General features: G+C 38.6%; 1 protein-coding gene across 18 annotated transcripts in view; it reads left to right on the top strand.

Moving 5' to 3' along the window:
* Positions 1-18,857, top strand: part of PLCB4 (phospholipase C beta 4) — a 172,439-nt gene that overhangs the window by 70,052 nt on the left and 83,530 nt on the right. For 10 of the 18 annotated variants that reach the window (XM_088134638.1, XM_088134698.1, XM_088134607.1 and 7 more), the window contains 2 exons: positions 1,420-1,451; positions 1,753-1,810. The exons of 3 other annotated variants lie outside the window; for them this stretch is intronic. The gene's annotated coding sequence lies outside the window, so the exon portion shown is untranslated. The remainder of the gene's footprint in view (positions 1-1,419; positions 1,452-1,752; positions 1,811-18,857) is intronic. 5 more of the 18 variants (XM_088134673.1, XM_088134656.1, XM_088134665.1 and 2 more) reach the window with 1 other exon arrangement.

The raw sequence follows: 18,857 nt of genomic DNA, 5'->3' as shown, positions 1-18,857 counted from the left end.
CTTCGTGCGTACAATCTCACAGTGGTTATCAAAGACAAAAACCAAGTTCCACAACTTTTTTCCAACTGTTTGTCCATCAGTCCCAAGAGGAAGACTTCTGGTCTCATTTGTACTTTAATCTTTAAAATCCTCTGAATCATTGTATGTATATGAACCCAAAATTTTCTAGCTTTTTTATGTGTCCACCAAGCATGATAAAATAACAATTACAAGGGAAAGAGTAAAAGGCAGGCTCCCCCCCCCTTTTTTTCTGTTTGTCTTCCTGTGCCCTTAATACTTTCATCTCAAATGGTACTTCATAGTTACAGTCAGCATCACAGTCTGGCTTATATTACCTTTTATTTTGTAAAATCCACCAATTGTCTGCACTCTTTAATAGTAAACAAATAACATTCCCATGAAGATCTGGCCCGATTGTGTCTTTTATTTCCAGTTTGTTCAAAAGTACTTTCACCAAAAATTAATCTTTCAAAATTACTGTCCATCTTATCCATTTTAAACTTTCTTACACCCAATCGTTGTTAAGCTTTTTGCTAATTTTTAAAAAATCATTGAAGCCCCCCCCTTTTCCTTTTTTAATTGAGAAAGAATGTTGACTCACCAAGTGAATTTCTCTTATCCTGCCACACAGAAAATCTCTCTTTAGCTGTAAATTAATTACATCTGAAAGTGGTTAAGAAAGTGAGGTTTTTGCAAACCTTGTATCTATATAGGCTGTGTTGTGGCTGTGAGCTTGATTGAAATCCCTTGATTCCCAGCTGCTTGACTCACAAATCAACCACAAAAACTTCAGTTCCTGCACTCTCCTCGTAAGGAACAGCTGTCCAGAGCACAAGTGGGTAATCTCACGATCTCTCCTTGTCTGGAAAGAATGCGCCGGTTAGAATTCACCAACTGTCCACTGATCTCCACTGTAATGCTGTCCCCATTCCTTCAGGGATGTCTAGTCCACCATGGATCCTTACCTGGAAACCCACAACCTTTGTATTCCTGTTGAAAATCTCATGCTTGATGGTGCTGGTGGTGTCAACCATTCTGAAAAAAGGTTTTCCTAAGCTTTTCATTTGAAAACTTCTTAGATGTCCTAGCCTTTATTCTGAAAAGGAATACCAGCAGAATAAGAAGTTTTTATGATTTCAGGAGATAAGAAAGTTGGAAATCCCTTTCTGACTTGACTGACAATCAGAAATGTTCTTGAATGGGATATGAGAGGCAGCACTATGTATGAAGAAAATAATATCTGACCTGGCACAATATGATTTTCTGGGTCCTGTTTTTCTATATAACAAAATGATGTACAGATGGTCCTCATTTAGCAACCACGATTGGGACTGGCAACTCAGTCATTAAGTGAAGCAGTCACTAAGTGAAATGGTGACTGTGCTTATGATCTTACTTCAGCTTTGCTTTGCTTTACAGACCTGCAAAGATTGTGAGGATTGGTCATAAAGGTACTTTTTCATTACCATTGTAACTTTGAACAGTCGCTAAACAAGCACTACCTGTACGTGTATCTTAACTTTCCCTAGAGTTAGAAAGAAAGATCTAATTAATCCTTGTCTGTGTTGTGTTTGCCTTACATTTTCTCACTGGCAATTTAAGGAAATATTTAAGTGAAAAAAAAAATTGTCAGCAAACAAAAATGATTGCATAAGCTTTTTTTGATTGCATAGTAGCCTGCATACATGGATTTATAACGATACCTAGGATCTGTGAAGTTTGTGTAAATGACACTGTAATAATCTTTTACAGAAAGAAGTTTCCCAGTTCACCAAAAGAGAACACATTTTATCCAGATAATTGCTCTTTGGTAAGTTTCCTATTTTTTGCAACTGCACAAACTTGCCACCACATATTATCTGTAAATACTTCATTTGTTTTGGGGGTGGGGTTTAGAACTGGGAACAATATAAAAGTTCTCTGATTGTATTGGTGCTGCAAACTATTGATAGTATAGGTAAATGTTGATGCTGTGATTGCTGTCCTACCTCCTGAGTTGAACTGGGGAAAGGATAGTTTCCTCTTTCAGCAAAGTTCATTTACGTTCAAGACCAAACACAAGAAAATGACCAGCAGTTGAGTGATTGATTGATTGATTGATTATGTGCCTTCATAGATAGTTTTTCTCCGTGAAGGCCAATAACGCAATAAATATAATAAAAGGGTTTTTTTTAATTGTAAGAAAATTCTGAAATAATTAACAGCTAACAGTTAGTAGCATGAGGAAGGGACCAGGTAGCTTCTAAGTGCTGTAGCTATTGATAGAAATTTTGCAACCTTCTTAGAAGTTTCTGAAGAGTAGTCACTGAAAAGAAGGATAATAACCTTCTAATCACAATGGCAATTAAAGTTGTTAACAATTAGAAATACTACATTCAACCACCATTGGATGTACAGTGGACATTTTATTAGCACATGTGAAACAGATCCTACCTCCATGTCTGAACAAAAACAAGTACAGCATTCGTATGAGAGATTTATATGTCCACCAGTTGTTGCCCTAGTAGGTAATACCCCAATCTGGGGCAGGATAAATAGTCTCCGATGAAGGGCATATGGAATATTAAAGTAATATCTAGGGGCAGCCCAAGAAGAGGAGGCAACTATAAAAAGTATAGGAAACGGCTGTATCATTTTGGATATCTCAATCTGAAATCCTCCGCTTCAGTTAACTAGTTTTATCAAGGTACAAAGCAAGTAATGCTGGCAAGAAGTATGCCAAATCATAATAAGTCTACTTAGGGTGGAAGAGAACTTGTCTAGAAAGGTGAGATGGACCAGAGAAGTTCCTCAATAGACTTGCTTCATCTGAGACAAAATCTTAGTTGGCTCCCAAGGGGAATGCAACCTAGTTCCAGTCATATTAAAGTGTTAGAAATTGAATTAGGGACTCAAAATAATTTTTTTAAAATTTTTGATTGAATTGCTTTTAAGGCAGGATACTGAACTTTACTCTTTCTTGTCCCAGAGAGTAAGACCAGAACCAATGGGGTAAAACTACAAGGAAGCAGGTTCAAGCTAGACATCAGGAGGAATTTCCTGACTATATGAGCTGTCAGCTAGTTGAACAGGCTAGGTCGTGATATAGTGAATTCTCCTTCTCTAGAGGTCTTCTACCAGAGGTTGGATAATCATTGGAGATGGTCTAGCAGATCACTGTTCAGGCGATTGTAATACACAATGTATACATGGGATTGGGAGGCAGCAGGAACAAAAAAGGAAAGAGAAAAGAAGAAAAATAATCTTCTAGGTAATATACAGTATATTCACAACCAAATTGTATAATGAAATGAGACTGGGTTCTTTGAAAGCAGAAGTTAATCATTGGCCCAGTGCTTCTGATATTAAGAGGCATAATAATTTTGCCTTCTTATTTCCACAGCTGAGTCTGCTGTTAATGTAAAAATCCAGGGTTTGCTGAAGTTAAAAAAAAAAAAAATCAAGAAAAAGTAGCAGTGCTCTAATACATATGGAGACTGAAGGCTGAGCATGGGTGAACAATACTAACATTATTGAAGAGGAGGGGGAAAATCAGGAAAAGTGGAATAGAAGATCCACACTACAGCACTTTGCTAGAGCTCCTAGTTCTGCCTCTAAACACACATTTCAGTTGACCATCCAGGGTCAGTAGAGTAAGCCATCTGTGCCCTCTTGCCTTGCCCTTCCTCCCTCCCTTTTTAACTGAGAACTTCAGATCACCTGGGGATGGTTTTCAAATGGCTGTTCATTTATTTTGTTTCTTTCCATGCAAAGCAATAACTATTATTTAATGTAAATAAAGTACTTGGAGATCTGCATGAATAATACTTTTGGTAAACTAACATTGGTAACTCAGTAGCACTGTTTGATTCTGGCTTTGTGCTTTATAGGCTGTTTGGAATGTGAGAACTTGAAGATTTCTCATGACTTGCATGTATAGCTACTCTAGCTTATGTTAATTTCTTTCCATAGTGAAATTGGAGTTGCCAATGTTGCCAAAGAAAATTAAATTTACATCTCATTTACATAGTTTAAACTGTTTAAACATATTTGTAGCCTTGCAGAGCACTGTGACTTGGAGACAAAAATAACTGGGAAGGAAGAATAGAGCCCCAGCATACTTAATGCATTTTTCTTTTCTGAGAAATTCTTTCTTAAAGCAGGAATCACTTTGATGTGGTTCCAAGATTACACGTGAGCCATATTGTGTGTTGTGTGAAGTGAGACATGGTGCTTTTTACATGGCGCTTTATGACTTAGTGTTTTACATCCCAGCCTTTTTTGCTTGTTCAACAAACTGTAACTAAATCAAACTGTGCCATAGCCCCATATGTGAATATTGGGCATAAATCAATATATGGGAACTGCTGCTAATCCTTATCACCCATATCTGGTCTAAGTCTTGTTGCCCCTTACCAGGGGCTCTACTTTTTTAAGCAAATACCATATGGTAGCTTTTCTCAACCTAGGGTCATCCAGAGATGTTGGGAGTGTAATTCTTAGAATTCCCAGGCTACAGTGCCAGCCATCTGGGAATTGTAGAAACTTATTTTAGGGAACCAACTGTAGGAAGGCTGCTATATAGCCAAGGGAAGGAGTGCAAAAAGGGCATCTTTTGACCTTCATATAAATGGGGGAGGTAGAATAAGTCCCAAGTTTCTTCACATTCTCCAGAGCCATTAAGTCACTTTTGATATGTTGGAAGTCATGCTTTGTAGTATCATTTATGCCGACCTGGATGAGTAAGAATGATCAGTGGTTCCAAGGAGTACCGATAGGATAAGATCACAGTTTAAAAACACCTGTCTAAAGAGGAAGCCTAATTAAATCTACAACAATCCAGCCTTCAGAATATTTAAGCAACTTTCTTATATACTCTAAATATGTTTAAAGGACTTCCTGTAATGAATCCCTAAAAGTGGCATACTGAAAAAATCAGTTTTATGTTTTAAGTATTTATATACTTAATTATCTTTCTGTATTTGAAGTTTGCTTACAGTTTTGTTGAAACCCTCTTCCTGATCTTTTAGGAAACAGGTGTGTACTGTAAGTTTGAGAGGTATTCCATATTCCATGACATTAACTCTTTCAATGTAAGCGTTCTAATTATATTTTCCTCAATTTATTTCTTCCTGGTGGCTACTGCACAAGTTAGTTTTAGTATCTCCTTAGAACCATTATTGTTGGATGCTGGAATGAACCATTAAATTGTTCTTTTCCTGAATGATCTGGAGATAAAACCAGTAATGAGGAAACTGTTAGTTTTGGATAACATCTCCCTTTCCTCTGTAAAGCTACGTAAGTGGAAAAGAAAATGCAGATCTATTTAATTTGCCAATTAATTGGTTTTGAGAACAATGCTTCATTATTTGATATCAAGATAATCTTGCTAAGAAAGGAAGGCATCCCATTTATCTCCAGAAAAGCCTTCAAGTTATTGTCTGCTTGCCTGTAAACTAGACCAAGAAAGGTGTGGCCTTGCATAAATGCTGTTTTTTAAAACCAGTAGCTGAGCTGAGTGATCCCCATCTTTCTTAAAGGTGAAGCCAGCATGCTGCAAAGCCAAGCACCAACCTCCAATATCATCTTTATTTCTAATAATGATTCTGGCTCCCATGCAGAGGCATTCTTGCAATATAAAGAGGGGGAAACTGCAGTTAAGTGCTTTTTTGGAACTATGTCTAGTTGCCAAGAAAACAGCTAAAAGTAGGTTAACGTGGTAGACAGCATTCTGGGAGACTAGAAATAATAATGAGGAACATCTTCACCCATTTGCTTTTTGCTAAATGGGTGTCTGAAATCAGCCAGGCCCAACGTGCTAGCTATTTTGTGCAAATACCCACAACGTGTTCTCAAAAATCCAAATGTGCCTGCTGTCCAGAAAGTTTGGAGACCTTGGATTTAGCTGTGGTCTATTTTGGGGGTGGGTTTACACCTCAAGCTAAGTAAAAAAAAACAAACCAACTACATTATGACTTCAGATTATCCAACCCAAGTAAAACTCTGAATTAAATTTAAATTGATCCTTTTGTTCTTTTTTCTACTCTTTCCAACTCCAGTATTATTTTGGGAATCCCATGATTATAGCAGTACAGTATACTGAATATGATAGTATCACAGATTTATATAGAGGCATCACAATGTACGATAGCTTTACCTCTTTCCTGTTGACCCTTAATGCGGATGCCACCTTTTACTTTGCTGCTTGAAACTCATTTTATTGCCTGATATGTGACCATGATCAAATACTCCATTTTCAATATAAATGCATGTGTGTAAATTCAGTCTTTCTGATTTCCGTGCACTTCATCTAATATGGAAAGAATCAGATGACCATGATCGTTGCCCTTATAGTAGACAGTTTTCTCTTACAGTTCATTTAGGAGCAGCATCCAATGTCCTACATCTTGCTTCAGAAACCAGCATCTTTTCAGAACTTTGTTGACTCACTTTCTTCCTGCCCATAAGGAAACATGAAGCAACTATACAGTTATTGAGAAAAATCAGACCTAGAATTGTCAGCTGCTATTAGATAATAATTAGCATTAACTAGTTTAAAATTCAGATGTCATGATAAATAATCTAAAATAGAAGCCCACTGTGGCTTATTCTCTTAAGTCTAAAACATGGTTTGCTATCATTAATAAATGCTACCAATTATATCTGAATTCCTAAACCCCATGTACCCCATTACTGTCTTTCCCATTCTCTTATTGACTCTGAGTGCTACTCCATTTCTTCTAAGGGTTTCTTGCCCACAGTAGTAGATATAATGGTCACCTGAATTAAATTCTCCCATTCCCGTCCATTTTAATTCGCTGATTCCCAAGATGTCGATGTTCAATCTTATCATCTCATGTTTGACCACATCCAGTTTGTCTTGGTTCATAGATCTTACAGTCCAGGTTCCTATACAATACTGTTCTTTACAGTATCGGACCTTCTTTTCACTTCCAAATACATCCATAGCTGAACGTCCTTTCGGCTTTGGCCCAGCCGCTTCACTCTTTTTGGAGCTACTTGGAATTGCCCTCCGCTCTTTCCCAGTAGCATATTGGACACCTTCCGACCTGAGGGGCTCATCTTCCGGCGTCATATCTTTTAGCCTATTGACATTGTCCATGGGGTTTTCTTGGCAAGGATACTGGAGTGGGTTGCTATTTCCTTCTCCAGTGGACCACATTTTGTCAGAACTCTCTGTCATGACCTGTCCGTCTTGGGTGGCCCTGCATGGCATAGCTCATGGCTTCACTGAGTTACGCAAGCCCCTTCGCCACGACAAGGCAGTGATCCATGAAGGGGTTTATTTATATACCACCATCTTAAAAGAGTCTGAATGGGTAACACAAAGGAATTTAAAAACAGCATTCCAGTACAACAGTTAAACATCCAGTACCAAAATAGCATTAAAAAAGCACTTATCAACCAACAACAGTAGCACAACAAGCATCACCTAAAGGAGCATTTTGGTCCTAAGTGATTTCATGATTGGAACACTTTTAGCTGCATGACCTTATTCTGAGTCATCACAGTGTGAATTATTCCCACAGATAGGAGCTGCAGCAAGTCTTCTCCAGCACCATAGATTGATACTAAGAGAGATACTCTTCCTCATCCTTGGATTCTATATCATTTAGAGCAGTGTTTCTCAACCTTGGCAACTTTAAGATGTGGACTTCAACTCCCAGAATTGCATGACAAAATGGAAAGGGAATTCACCTGGCAGAGTGCAGCAATAACTGTAATTTGGGTGATAGGATGCATGTTAGTAAGACTTGCTGTCTGCCAATAAATATTGTCTGCCATGATATTTTAAAACATTATTTGTTAGTCTACTTCAGATTGATGCAATATATTTAGATAACCCTTTGGGTAATTCTGTATTAAATAATTGTCTCCAAAAGTTGGCATTAATGGTTGCATAATTAGATTATTTTGGCTAAGTATAATGTTTATCTTTTAAATGGGGAATATTTAAAAATAAAAATATAGAAACTTAAAAACAGAAACTAAATAAGTGAAGACTATTGGTGGCACGTAGCCAACTGTGATGCATTCAGTAAATATGGTTAAATAACCTATGAATTAATAGAATATGTAAACCCTGTCAGTTGTGTTTAGTAAATGTTTTTTTTTTAAAAAAAACTTTTACTTGTGAAAGTTACTATGACAATAGGTATTTTAAAATACTATACACCAGTATCTTCACAGAGACAGCAATAATTGTTAATAATAATTGTTGGAGCCCCAAGGAGGGCCCATGTAACGCCTCTGCTCCGTGAGCTGCATTGGGTGCCAGTTTGCTTCCAGGTCCAATTCAAGATGTTGGTTATCACCTTTAAAGCCCTACATGGCATGGGACCAGGTTATCTAAGAGACCGCCTCTCCCCTATGACTTCAACTCGTCCCACCCAATCACACAGAGAGCCCCTCAGTGAAAGAACTTCGACTGGTGGGGTCCAGAAGGTGGGCCTTCTCTGCGGTAGCCCCTGCTCTTTGGAACATTCTGCCCCCGGAGGTGCGATTGGACCCCACACTCCTGGCCTTCCGTAAGGCTTTGAAGACCTGGGTCTGCCACCTGGCCTGGGGTGGGGTGGGAATACCTCAAACATGGGGATGGCTAGCCCCATAGAGGCCTTCTGCCTTCAGCCTCAGATTTTTCATCCTCTTGGTCTCTCCTTCTCCTTTTTAGTAATGTTTTTAATTAAGGTTTTTTGTATTTATATTTTTTTGTTTTTAATGTTTGTTGTGAATCGCCCAGAGTTTCCCCATTGGGGGGAGATGGGTGGTTGAAAAATTTAATAAATAAATAAATAACTTCAGGATCAGTCCTACACCCCAGGATGAGACAGAGCTGTAGCCAGCTCCTATCCCATCTAGTAGTATTTCAATATTTGCTTTGCTTTTTCACCATATTTTCAAATTTGCTCATCCAACAGGTTACCAGGTTCAAAAACTGAAAGTACAGTTTTAGTAATATCAGTGAAACTCCAAAATTATTATTTAAACACCTGTGTTTAGACTGCATACCTTCATGTTGGGATAACTGCTGCATCTTGTCAATGATATGTAACTGTAATAGCTAGAAGGAGTAAATAAAGTATCAGTCACTCTTCTGTCAGGAGGCTAAGTTGTTTTAGAATTGTTCAATGCAATGCATAATAATAATGTACAAGATATAATATATAGCCAATATAAATATTAAAAAACTCAGTGGTTGTAATAGTAACATTTCAATTCCTGTAAGAAGAGGAAATTCTTAGTCTAATGTATATATTCCAAGAGGATACTAGTAGACCTCCCTTGAGAATGCATTCACGAGAGGAGAAAAGCTTTCAAGGATGATCTTAGCAGTCATTCAGGTATAAATAAGAGGACACCATCATTCTGTTTTGAGTGGCTGTGCTTAAACCATAGCTTGAGTTGTCAATGGTCAATAATTGATGAGTTGGTAAATTAAACTCAGGAGATGGAGTCTGAGAAACAGAAATCAATGATCTTCTACTTGGTCAGAAAGATGGACAAAAAGGGGCTGGATTCCTATTTCCTAGGGAAGTTTATATGGGAGACGTCCTAGCAGACAAAGTTGGGAAACCATAACTGTAAGGATAGGAATATGTTTAGAGGATGGAAACATCTGGAGAGGATCAGCAATCCAATCCACAGTACCTGATGGAAAACGACAATCCACAGAGGCATCTGCAGCATATTCATCATCAACATCTTTTTATTTACTGGCATCCTCCAAGTGTGTGCCCCAAATGGCTCACAGCATACCAAATAAATTAACAGCAATAAATAAACCACATGAAAAATCAGAGTAGGTAAATATATAATAAAAGCTCCATCCATGAAGAATTGAACCACAACAGCATGGACATAACCTACATCTTAGAACCAAACAGAAGAGAAAATAAACTCTCCATGAAAGAATATATATCAAGGATCTGCAACCTGCTGCCATTTAGGTCTTTTGGACTACAACTCTTGCAGTCTCCTATTATTGGTCAGCTGGATGGGCATTTTGGAATAGAAGTCCAAAGCATCTAGAAGTTATGTATCCTTGCCCTGCATACAAGGCCTAGTTGAGCTTTATTAAGCAGAAACTAAAACGGGGTTCTTGATGAGGTTAAATCTTTGTGGCAGCTTTCCAGTTCTCACCCAATCTTCTATTTTCAAGTCCTCCCCTAGTCAAAATTTTACACAGGGACCTAAAAATTGCCTGACCTCCTCATACTTTCACATAAATTCACAGTTTAAATAGTTGTTGTTGTTCAGTCGTTAAGTCGTGTCCAACTCTTCGTGACCCCATGAACATTGCGCCAGGCTTTCCTGTCCTTCACTACTTCCCTGAGTTTGCTCAGTTTCTTGCTCATTGCTTCAGTGATACTATCTAACCATCTCATCCTCTGCCCTCCCCTTCTCCTTTTGCCTTCGATCATTCCCAGCATCAAGGTCTTTTCCAAAGAGTCCTCTCTGCGCATTAGGTGGCCAAAGTATCTGAGCTTGAGCTTCAGTATCAATCCTTCCAATGAGCAGTCAGGGCTGATTTCCTTTAAGATTGACTGGTTTGACCTCCTAGCAGTTCAGGGGACTCTTAAGAGTCTTCTCCAGCACCACAGTCCAAAGGTATCAATTCTTCAGCGCTCAGCCTTCTTTATGGTCCAGCTCTCACAGCCATACATTATTACTGGAAAAACCATAGCTTTGATTATGTGGATCTTTGTTGGCAAGGTGATGTCTCTGCTTTTTAATATGCTGTCTAGGTTTGCCATAGCTTTCCTCCCAAGGAGCAAGCATCTTTTAATTTCATGGCTGGAGTCTCCAACTGCAGTGATCTTGGAGCCCAAATAAAGGAAGTCTGTTACTGCTTCCATTACCCCTTCTATTTGCCAGGAATTGATGGGTCCAGATGCCATGATCTTAATTTTTTTAATGTTGAGTTTCAAGCCAGCTTTTGTACTCTCCTCTTTCACCCTCATCAAGAGGCTCTTTAGTTCTTCTTCACTTTCTGCCATTAGGGTGGTATCATCTGCATATCTGAGGTTGTTGATGTTTCTCCCTGCAATCTTAATTCCGGCTTGTGATTCTTCCAGCCTGGCATTTCTCATGATGTACTCTGCATATAAGTTAAGTAAACAGGGTGACAGTATACAGCCTTGTCATACTCCTTTCCCTATTTTGAACTGATCGGTTGTTCCATGACCGGTTCTAACTGTTGCTTCTTGGCCCGTGTACAGATTTCTCAGGAGACAAGTAAGGTGGTCTGGTACCCCCATTTCTTTAAGAATTCGCCACAGTTTGTTGTGATCCACACAATCAAAGACTTTTGCATAGTCATTGAAGCAGAAGTAGATGTTTTTCTGGAACTCTCATGCTTTCTCCGTGATCCAGCGAATGTTGGCAATTTGATCTCTAGTTCCTCTGCCTCTTCAAAACCCAGCTTGTATATCTGGTAGTTCTCAGTTCACGTACTGCTGAAGCCTAGCTTGTAGGATTTTGAGCATAACCTTGCTAGCATGTAAAACGAGCGCAATTGTGCGATAGTTTGAGCATTCTTTGGCATTGCCCTTCTTTGGAATTGAAATGTAAACTGACCTTTTCCAGTCCCGGGGCCACTGTTGCGTTTTCCAAACTTGCTGGAATATTGAGTGCAGCACTTTAACAGTATCATCTTTTAGTATTTTAAATAACTTAGCTGGAATACTGTCATCTCCGCTACCTTTGTTGTTAGTAATGCTTCCTAAGGCCCACTTGACTTCACTCTCTAGGATGTCCGGCTCAAGGTCAGTGACCACACCAGCATGGACATCAGGGACATCAAGATCTTTCTTATATAGTTCTTCTGTGCATTCTTGCCACCTCTTATCTCTTCTGCTTCTGTTAGGTCCCTGCCTATTTTGTCCTTTATCATGCCCATCTTTGCACTAAACGTTCCTTTGATATCTCCAATTTTCTTGAAGAGATTTCTAGTCTTCCCCATTGTATTGTTTTCCTCGATTTCTTTGCACTGTTCATTTAAGAAGGCCTTCTTATCTCTCCTTGCTATTCTCTGGAAATCTGCATTCAGTTGCTTATATCTTTCCCTTTCACCCTTGCTTTTCGCATTCCTTCTTTCCACAGCTATTTGTAAAGCCTCATCAGACAGCCATTTTGCTTTCTTGCATTTCTTTTTCTTCGGGATGGTTTTAGTTGCTGCCTCCTGTACAATGTTACAGACCTCCGTCCATAGTTCTTCAGGCACTCTGTCTACCAAATCTAATCCTCTAAGTCTATTCATCACCTTCACTGTGTACTCACAAGGAATATGATCTAAGTCATACCTGAGTGGTCTAGTGGTTTTCCCTACATTCTTCAATTTAAGCCTAAATTTTGCAGTAAGAAGCTCATGATCTGAGCCACAGTCAGCTCCTGGTCTTGTTTTTGCTGTCTGTATAGAGCTTCTCCATCTTTGGCTGCAAAGTATATAATCAATCTGGTTTCGGTATTGACCATCTGGTGATGTCCATGTGTAGAGTCGTCTCTTGTGTTGTTGGAAAAGAGTGTTTGCTATGACTAGCTTGTTCTCTTGACAGAACTCTTATTAGCCTTTGCCCTGCTTCATTTTGTACTCCAAGGCCAAACTTGCCTGTTATTCCAATTACTCCTTGACTTCCTACTTTAGCATTCCAATCCCCTATGATGAAAAGGACATCTTTTTTTGGTGCTAGTTCTAGAAGGTGTTGTAGGTCTTCATAGAAGCGGTCAACTTCAGCTTCTTCAGCATCAGTGGTTGGGGCATAGACTTGGATGACTGTGATATTGAATGGTTTGCCTTGGATACGCACTGAGATCATTCTGTTGTTTTTGAGATTATACCCCATTGCTGCCTTTCCCACTATCTTATTGACTATCCATTTTTTCTAAGGGTTTCTTGCCCACAGTAGTAGATATAATGGTCACCTGAATTAAGTTCACCCATTCCCGTCCATTTTAATTCGCTGATTCCCAAGATGTCGATGTTCAATCTTGTCATCTCATGTTTGACCACATCCAGTTTGCCTAGGTTCATAGATCTTACATTCCAGGTTCCTATACAATACTGTTCTTTACAGTATCGGACCTTCTTTTCACTTCCAAATACATCCATAGCTGAACGTCCTTTTGGCTTTGGCCCAGCCGCTTCACTCTTTCTGGAGCTACTTGGAATTGCCCTCCGCTCTTTCCCAGTAGCATATTGGACACCTTCCGACCTGAGGGGCTCATTTTCCGGCATCATATCTTTTAGCCTTTTGACATTGTCCATGGGGTTTTCTTGGCAAGGATACTGGAGTGGGTTGCCGTTTCCTTCTCCGGTGGACCACATTTTGTCAGAACTCTCTGTCATGACCTGTCCGTCTTGGGTGGCCCTGCATGGCATAGCTCATGGCTTCACTGAGTTACACAAGCCCCTTCGCCATGACAAGGCAGTGATCCATGAAGGGGAGTTTTAATAGTAGTCTGCCTTTTTCCATATAGCATTCCATCCATTTCTCCTATCAGAGCAGTAAGGTCTCTCAAGCTTTTGTTAACCTTTCCTCATGAAACACTGTATTGGATCTGGAACAATGGTGGTGCTAATATAAGGCCAATAGTAGTGCTACTATAAGTACATAGTTCTTCTAGTGGTGTTAGAAAGTTGTCCTTTTCTTTCTATCAAAGGTAGAGATATGAGATAGTCCTCAAGGATTCAGCCAAAAAACATAGATTTCCTTTCATGTAATCTGAGCTCATTGCTTTTTTGATCATTCATTTTGTACTGTACAAGGGTTATAGCAATGTACAGGGTGAGGAATCACCACAAAATAGAACAGAACAGAACAGAACTTTATTAAGGTCAGTGACTGTTGCAACCACCACAAAGTAAACGACGGAGAGCAAAAGCCTAAGATAAGAGTGCCACAAACATGAGAATATTTATGGTTTAGAAATCCAGGATATACAAGTTTCAAGCTTGCACACTCTTGTTTGGGGAAACTATTTACATTGATTCTTGGGGAAAAAAATATTATGTTCCATTCTGGCAATTTTTCTGGTAAACATTCTTTTGAGAACTCTCATAAAAACAACTGTCTTTGAATGATAGAAGGCATGAATTTTTCTTTTGCTTTATTGGTAGTTCTTCTTTTCAAGCAGGGGGGTTGGTGTTCAGGACTTAGATAAGTCTGGAGAAGCAAGACCAATTACCAAGAAATACAAGCCCTCATGCAGATTTTTCCCAGGGACAATTTCTGCATGCCCGTTTTCACCTGTCCAGCATCTGGGAGATGTAATTGTTGGGGGAATGAGGAAGTGTTGTCTAGTGTGGCCTTCATCTTGAACTCATTTGATAGTGAGGTCTGAAGGTACACTGTAAGCAATATTTGGCTGAATTGGTGTGCCTCATGCAATCACAAATCCTGATTGCATATGATTTATAGAATGGTGAAATCACCAAACTGTTAGCCAATCATGGCTACTGCCTATCTTCACAACATTATTGGAGAGAAATGGTTTGAATGCTTGGGATTTGTCTCTGGAAGAAGCAGGGCACTTCTACTACTTTTTCAGCCCTTTCCCATAGGCCAAGTCAGCTTGGGGACTCTGCGAAGTCAGAAATTGATTCTGAGCTCCACTGAACTTCTGTGGCAAACTCCCTCAGGAGTGGAGAAATACTGCTTGGGCTGCAGGCAATCTCCGCAATCAAAGGCAAGGTTCAACATATCTCTGATTAGAGGGTAGTGAAGCTTTCAAGATTGAAGTGAGCTCTTCGAGGTAGGCCAGATCAGGAATGAGACACTGCAAGCACTATTGGAACTCCACTTTATTTTGTGGAGTATACTAACAGAATCTTGAAAACTTGCCAGTTTTTCTCTGTTTTTTCTTGCACTCTGCAGAATCAAGACAGGGTTATTTTCAGTCTCTTCCTTGTGCTTGCTTCTTTCCCAGGCCTGAGATGTTGTTTACTGTTTGTTTTATCTGTTAATGGCTTTTCACATTCCTTCTCTATCTCTGCCTGCCTCTACACACTCTAGGAAGAGAAGTGTCCTCTGCGTGTCCATATTCCTATCTCTTTTCCGCTGCAAGACCTGAGAGAAAGGTCTGTAAAGATTCCCTTTTTTTGTGAAGGCTGCCATTTATCTGTAGCTTTTATCACTAGAGATTCCCTCTTAGTACTTCATGTGTTCCACCACATGAAGATAGACTAGCATGGCCATGAGCCCTGTCAACACATTTATGGATTTTGTGCTTATAGGAGGGCATTTAGAACTGCGCTTGGTCAGCCGATGGTGTTTTGAAGATGTTGGTTCTTTCTATGAAGTTCAACAATAGGAAATTTCTTTGTGTCAGTTTTATTGTTGGAATAAAGTTCTGCTGCCATAGAGGATAACATCTGAAGGGTTATAGGATTTGTCATAAATAGTGTGCATAGTTTGAGCATATCTTTGTGCTCTTGACTGATCTGCTGGTAAAACTAGGCCAACAGAATAAACACCCCAGCATAGTGCTTTGTCACGGTTACTGAGCAATTGCCCCTATAGATCTGAGGCAGGTTCCTTCTCATGTATGCTCTTCCAAGCCAGGCATTGTGTATTGTATACTTGCCCATTCCTTTGTTTCCCTAAAAGTAGAACTTTGTGTTTATTTTAAAATCCAGCTGAAGGAATCTGATGTTTCTTTGACAAGGGATTCAGTGTGTACTCTCCAATTACATTCCAGTCCTTTTGGCCTGGCTAATCCTAAACAGAACCCTTTTGTAGAGAAACTACTCTGCTGTTACACTCAGTTACATTAGGTCATGATGTACTTTACTTTCATATTGGATTTTCTCCAACATAGTTAATGTTTATGGATAGAGGAATAGGGTGCTGTAAACCACAACAAACATTCTGCTAATGTTCTTGTAATAATTATAATAATAAGTTATGGACAGTGATAATGAAAGGTAATAAACATTTTGATACTTACAAAGAGAAAAGTAGTGTTTTTATTTAGTTCTAATAAAATTAAATTTAGCCATATTTTCTTTTATATCAACAAAGGAATATATGGTAACAATTGAATTCAACTTACTACAATATATTCCTTCTCTATCTCTGGCAATGGCTCTTTTTAAGAAAAAACATATTAAAGTGCCTCAAGATCAAAGTGTTGGTTCCAGTTTTATTTTCCAAAATATTCAGTGATAAACACTTATTCTCAAATAATCAACAGAATGTACTATTTTTATCCCAATTGATTGTTTTACAAATTAATTTTGGTCATGAATGAAAGAGAGTCTCCAAGTATTTTCTCCAGGATAATGAGTTCACAGTCTGAACTCATTCAGGGAACCTGAAGCAGACAATAGAAGTTGTGGAATCCGTGAGAAATTTGTAGTGCAGTCTCAAATTAATTAGATAGAGGTATAGCTAGTTTAGTCTGTACACATGAGAGTAAGAGATAATATGAATCTGGCTTGAATGGATACTGATACTGATAATGAATACTGTGCTTTTTCCATTTGGGTACCCTGCAAATACGAAGGGATAGTGATCTTCAAATTCCCAATCATTGGCCAGGCTGTTTGGGAATTCTGGAACTTGCAGTCATCAAGTACTTATATCTTAACAAAGGTATAAAAACTTTTTCATTGCACCCTAAGTTCATCCAATTGGAAATAAAGATGGTAACTAACTCTTGCAATTTTGTAAAAGTATACAACTGCATCCCTAACTTCAAGAATGCAGAAACTGATGGGTGAAGTTCCCCCCCCATACCCTTTGTGCATTATTCTGTTTTGCACATAATGAATTCCACATCTATCAGATACAGGTAGTCCTTGCTTAACGACCGCAATAGGGAGCAGAAAATTTGTTAAGCAACTCGTGCCCGATTTTACAACCTTTTTTCCAGCAGTCATTAAGAGAATCACCATGGCTGTTAAGCAAATCACACGGTTGTTAAATGAATCATGCTGTTCACCATTGATTTTGCTTACCAAAAGCCAGCTGGGAAAGTCACAAATGGCAATCATGTAATTCTGGGATGCTGCAACCGTCATAAGTGTGAGCTGGTTGCCAAGTGCCTGGATCGCAATCATGTGACCGCAGAGGTGCTGCAATGGTTGTAAGCATGAGGACTGGTTGTAAGTCCCTTTGTTCAGCACCGTTGCAACTTCGAATGGTCACTAAACAAATGGTTGTTAAGTGAGAATGGCCTGTAGCTTTAATGACTGTATGCTTCAGCGTACATGATGTTCTTTAGTGTATTAATTCTAGGCTCTTTATTTTGCAGGCCTACAATTGTTACTGCATTTGAACAAATATAACTGTTAATTTCCTTTCCTTTCCTTTCCTTTCCTTTCCTTTCCTTTCCTTTCCTTTCCTTTCCTTTCCTTTCCTTTCCTTTCCGATCCTATCCGAATAGCAGGAGCATACAGCATTCAGATAATTTAAATCAGAAGCTTCTTGAGGTGAAAGTAAATATACAGGTATATTTATTTATTTGGTAGTTCCAGAGGGCTGTTTACATTATGACTTGATTAACACATTGCCCTGTCATGATTTACTTAATTTTAATTTCTTAAATTGAACAATTTTTGTGCTTATATGTGCTTCTTGAATAGCACATACAAACAGTTCAAAGAATATGTGGAGAGAGAAACACTTAAGTTAGGGGTCCAGTTTTAATAAGAAAGTGTTCTTGAGGCTGGTGCTTTCATGAAAGTAAATAAAGATAAGTTCTGTTTAGGAAATAACATCTTGATAGGAAAGCTTGAGTTACTTAAGTAAGTCTTCAGTAAAGGACCTGTAGCCTGCTGTCCTCCATTATTTTTTATTTATTATTATTTATTTAAATTTATTGGGTGCTCAACTCCAGTGGATTCTGGGCAGTGTACAAAACTAGAAAAACTAGAAATTGTGGAGAAAGGGAGAGTCCGGTTAGTGCCTGAACTGCACAAGTGAGAGCCAGAAGAGAAAGAGAACTGAATGGAGAGAGAAAGGAAAGGATGAAAACCCTGAGAATATCAGTCTCACCTATAACAAGCATGTTACATAGACATGTGCAACCTAAGTCTTTTAGACAAGGAGATAGAAGTGTAGAATTGTCATCCGCTTACTCTCCCAGTGCATAAACACGTGTACTAAAAGTGGAATTTCTGTCCTGGTTCTGTACCCTGTCAAGAACGTTTTAATCTTTATTTCTTAGAAATGACTCACCCTGAATTAAACACTCATTCTTCTTTCTATTTTCTGCCAGGAAGTAAATTTCAAGTCTGTTCTGTAAACATTTTGATATTAAATGCCAGTATCTTAACTCTTTTTGTTCAATTGCAGTCCATTTCATTTTCACAACTTGTTTTCCTTTACCACTGGCCAGTTGACAGAGGTTGATGGAGGTTGGAGGCCAACGATACCTGGATTGTGTTTTCTCATATTTGCAACTTAATTTTAGTTATTTTTGTGGACAGGATGTGGCCTTAGAAAAATAGGTATTTGAGGAATGGTTGGTGAAGATGATGGGACTTGCTGAGATGGCCAAATTGACTTTTTTGAGAAAGTCAATTAGAGAAAAGTCAATTAGAGGAAAGACAATATCTACGTTTATTGCTGACTGGAAACCCCTTATGGACTTCTGCTAAAACAGAAAAAAATGAATGTATGGTTTTGATGGGATAGATTATAGAAAGAAGAGAGTCATGATGTAACTTTAGAGAAAGAGGTAAATTTATCATTGTACTTATAACTGCTATAAAGAAGATTGGAAGCCACTTCTTTGTATCTTTTTCTTTCTGTTCTATTTTTCTTTTATTTTTCTTTCTTTCTTGCACTTTTAGCTTTCTCTTTTATTTATTTCTTTTTCTTTTTCCTTCCTTCCTTTATATTAGTTTGTATTAG

This window comes from Python bivittatus, unplaced genomic scaffold (genome assembly GCF_059951505.1).
Source record: "Python bivittatus isolate LINGU-HERP-01145 unplaced genomic scaffold, Pbiv_v1 ctg000020_np1212, whole genome shotgun sequence".
Lineage (NCBI taxonomy): Eukaryota > Metazoa > Chordata > Lepidosauria > Squamata > Pythonidae > Python > Python bivittatus.
This window is presented reverse-complemented; position numbering and strand designations above follow the sequence as displayed.